We start from the raw sequence: 5,000 nt of genomic DNA on the forward strand, positions 1-5,000 counted from the left end.
GTGTGTGTGTGTGTGTGTGTGTGTGTGTGTGTGTGTGTGTGTGTGTGTGTGTGTGTGTGTCTGTGATTCTTATCCTGTGTGAAGGTGGTTGTGAGTGTGTAACAACTGGACTCAATATGGAGCAGGTTTTGCAAACTTCTTATATGGTGGGCCAGGTATATATCACAATGTGCACCGTACAGGGATAACAGATGTGAAATAGCTGAGAGGCTGGGGTGCAAATCCATACCCCTAAATGTGACATCAATGCCAGCTGAACAACATTAGCAACCCTTGTATTACCCAGGGAACACTGTCAACCCATGCCTCATACACACACACACACACACACACACACACACTTGCCTAGGCAACAGCCGCTATCTTGGTAGTACCCTGCATATTGCCCACTGATAGTAACCAAGGTGTGATTGCAGTGGGCTACAGAAGGCATGACACCCTGTCCATCAGTCCAATAGGCATGTACATGCCAACAGTGCACCTCCCCCATGTTCCCCATTGGACACCTGCAACACTTGTGGTGCCATCAAATGTGACCCACAAAGGACATACTATGCCTGAAACACAAGCCCTGTATGGACAGATGCCACTGACACCAGGGAATACTGGTATTGTGCTATCAATGTAGGTGCAGAGTCAGCCTGCTGCCCATTAACAGTTCCTGCCACATGAGGCCAGGACTGGCACATCTGATGATAACACTCTGTGTACACAACATAGAGACACCCCAGGTAAGTTCCACATGTCTCTGTATATGCATGTGGGAGGTGTAGACATCCCAGATACTGTCCATATTATGGACTAAGGAACACATACATGGCAAGCAGTGCCCAGCATTGGCCACATGCAATAGTCACCCAGGTGACTGGATGATGAATACAATACCCACCTATGTGGGCAACACCAGACACTACACCCCTGAGCCATGTTGCAGACCATTGTCATGTGGCCTGATGCCATGGTATACCCATCACCTAGCCTTGTATAGCCATCTGGCACTGTCGACCACAACACACCCATGAAGCTGTGCACCCATGCATGTCAGTACTGCACTCGTGTCTATGTGTGTAGTGTATGATGTGTATGACCACATTCACAATCATTACAACCCCCACTGGCATATTGAAGTATGCTGTCTGATGTCAGACACCTCCACATACCCTTTGCACATATAACCTCCGTATGACCCCTGTGGTGCATGTGATACCTGCACAGTACTGTGTTGTGGCAATCCCACTAGTGATGAGTTGTATTCCTGGCCCTGCCAAGTGTGTCAATGTGTGTGCGTCCCTGTGAGAGTGTGACTGTGTTGACTCTGACACCTGTTCATGCGGACAGGCATGTGTACTACACCTACCACATAGCTACCATATCCCTGTTGCAGATGTCACTCACCATCACATATACATTCTGAGGGCTCCCCAACATGTAACCTATGTGGCACATCCACTAACTGCATGACATGTGATAGCACTACATAGTCATCAGGGGTTTGATACCCTGTGTTGGCAGGTGTGTGACACAAACAAGCTTAAGTTTTACTCTCCCACCCCTCCCTGGCTTTTCTGTGCCTCTGTCTGCCTCTCTCACTCCCTCTCTGGTGGATGTGGAGACTTACACCTGCATTGCTTAGGCAGCAGCATGTGTATTTTAAGTGATGCTCAGGATAAGCTGATGGCCTCTGCACAAATTGCAGCCCTCCTCTAGCTGATTGCATGTGGAACAGCTGTGGTAAAATTCCCATAGCCAGTTGCATGGAAACACACACCAATATCTAGGAACATCATGTTGGTGTTGGGCCTTTTATTCACTGTGAGCAGGAACTCGATCTGTTTTTTGGCAAACAGCATATCAGATGGATTGGGGATTTACCTCTAACAACATATACTGTGGAAACAGGCCAACACGCAGGAGAGGGATGTCCCTGACCTGACTACAGACTGTAAGTGCTGCTATACTGCATTTGGAGTAATGTTGGTTTAACAGGGTGTGTGTGGATATGGCTGTCCTACATGTTTTCATACCTGCCATGTCAGTGCTATGTTTATGAGGGAACACCCATCTATAGGGTCATCTGCAGACTGGCAAATGTGTGGTGCCTTTTCTTTCAAGGTGTTACCCACAGGGCACCTATCTGTGAACTGCAGAAGGTAGTGTGAGGATTGCATTCTGTAGATGGCGACAGCCGTGAGAGTTACTGACTTCATATCCCTTATAGGACATATGTTGCAACAAACCCAGTTGCAACAGTAAATGTATGAGATTATCACAGCAACATGTCAATATTGACCCTGTGTATGTGCCTCCAGCCACAACCCTGTCAACCTTTGTACATATGTCATGCAGTAAGGGGTGCATATGTGCTGTACACCATAATTAGTGACATCATATCTGATAACAAATCAGTGAGATATCAGACTGCTACACATGTTATGTATGATAGGGGTTATATTTGATGACATAACCTGGACATTCTGTGGTTGTGTGTACAGTACTGAGGTCTGTGTACTTATTGTGATTGTCGGCAGTGTGTGTATTGTTAATATGTACCTTGGTCTGTGTTCAGACTGTGGTAGATGTCATTGTTCTTGGTCCTGTTCTATCTGATGTTACATGCTGTTCCACTGTATGTTACCCCATCGGCTGACATGTTTGTAGGGCCATACATGCACATGTCCCATACCACAGACAGGCATCGGAGCACACTGTGTAGCGGCCCAGTATATGTAGGGTTAGTGTGTGAGTGGCACATATGGGGTTGGTGTTGAACAGATAGTCCATATACTGTATTATACCATGACCCCCCCAAAACGTGCACGCTGATTGGCCAGCGTGCACATTGTAAATCGAGTTATACTAATGGAAAAAGGTCCGGTCGCCCGGACTTTTTTCCATTAGTATAACTCTACTTTTAAAACACTGTCTCGCTATGTTAAATGGGTTTAACATAGCGAGACAGCTTTAAAATAAGCAACGGAGATCTCCGTTGCTTATTTTAAAGCTGTCTCGCTATGCTAAACCCATTTAACATAGCGAGACAGGTTTAAAAAGCAACGGAGAAAGCAAGATCTCCATTGCTTTTTACTGTTCGCTATGTTAAATGGGTTTAACATGGCGAGACAGTTAAAATAAGCAACGGACATCTCCGTTGCTTATTTTAACTGTCTCGCTATGTTAAACCCATTTAACATAGCTTAAACAGTAAAAAGCAACGGAGATCTTGCTTTCTCCGGCTTTTGCCAACTCTGATGTACTGCGAGGTGCGCAGTACATTAGAACTGCCGCGGATGCCAGACATCTGCGGAAGGGCAGTAAACAGGCATTATACTATGCCATTATTTAAGAAAAGTAATAGTTTCTTTTCTTAAATAATGTCATGGTATAATAGCAATAACCCACTTCTGGGTGTGGGTAATGCTGTATTTACCCACGGTTGGCTTTGTTTGGTCCCTCGGGCTTCGCCCTCGGGACCAAACCACGCCAACCGTGGGTAAATCCAGCATTACCCACACCCAGGCGGGTTCTTGCTATAATAATATGCTAGCATACCATATGTGGCTGTGGCTGTGTCTGTGTTCACATTGGTTGTGGTTATGCACTTTCACACAGGTGTATGTTACTCTGTGCTGTGGCATGCCTGTAGAGCCTGCTATATATGCAGGTACATGTGCATTCCCCCATAGGAAATGTAGGCCAGTGTTGAGCCGGTCTGCCTGTAGCCTGTGCAGTGCTTTGTTACATGCCTAGCCTCTTAGTGTACTTATCCAGAGATGTAATGTCCACATACTTGCCAGATGTACTGCCGCTGGGCCATCATAACAGTCATGTATGTCAGACAGAGCAGTGGGGTGCTGTACAGATGTATGTCAATATCTAGTGGGTAGTATGTGGCCAAGGCACCTCTGTACCAGTGGTTAGTATGTGGCAGGACAGGCAGGGATGTGTGAATGCATAACCTATGGGGGCACATGTATACCAGTAGTTACGTGTTATACCCATCTGCATGACTGTTAACATCCACATTGTCAGGATTGGTCCACATGTCTTGCACTAAGGGGTTATGTGTATACCTCTGGACTGTCCAGAATGTGTCAGACTGTCCACATATATTGGCCATTATCCCTGCTGTAGTCCACAGGAGCATTACGTGCTAGCAGTGGTACTGTACAATGATGTCCTTTGGATGTCTGTCAGTAGCCAATGGCGCACATATTAAAAGCAGATGTGACCTCCCACACACACCATGTCTGCGAAGACACTCCCTATTACAGTAGCAATAGCCGACAAATATACCTGCTATTCATACCTGACATCCCCTTGCACTACAAAGTTGGGACTACAGGGTCTGAGGTAGGGCTACACTCCATGTTCAGGACATATGGTGAGGATATATGTACATATGATTATCCATATATCTATAAAGACATACACATATACATACTGACATACATGGATATGTATATGTACATAGCTATACAAATAAACACCAAGATATATACATATACTGAAAAACATATGTCTACACATATACAGATAGAGATACATATGCACATATAGGTATGGATATCTACATATATAGTGACAGTAGTAGGTATATCAAAATAGATATGTATGCACATATAGTTATTGATATCTGCATATATACCAACATAACTAGGCATAACTGTACACATAGAATGTGCATACATATATAGCAATATATACATATATCTATATATACATATACGTATATCTATATATACATATATCTATATATACATATATATATATACGTGGGAGCGCTACAGAATCGTGAAAGCCTAAAGTCCTGAAGACCATCAGGGGTGAGCTGCCTTAAAGTATATGGATGTACATTACCATACAATCCACCTTGGTTAAATGCAGGCCTACTGCCACCTGCCATACAAACTGTACTGTTTTCAGTGTGCTTGTGATGGTGCCAGTTGGGCCTTGTTATGTAACAGTTACATCCCATTGTGTCAACTGAGGTCTTTACCCCC

Source organism: Protopterus annectens, chromosome 7.part0 (genome assembly GCF_019279795.1).
Source record: "Protopterus annectens isolate FY-2018-M chromosome 7.part0, PAN1.0, whole genome shotgun sequence".
Classification (NCBI taxonomy): Eukaryota; Metazoa; Chordata; order Ceratodontiformes; family Protopteridae; genus Protopterus; species Protopterus annectens.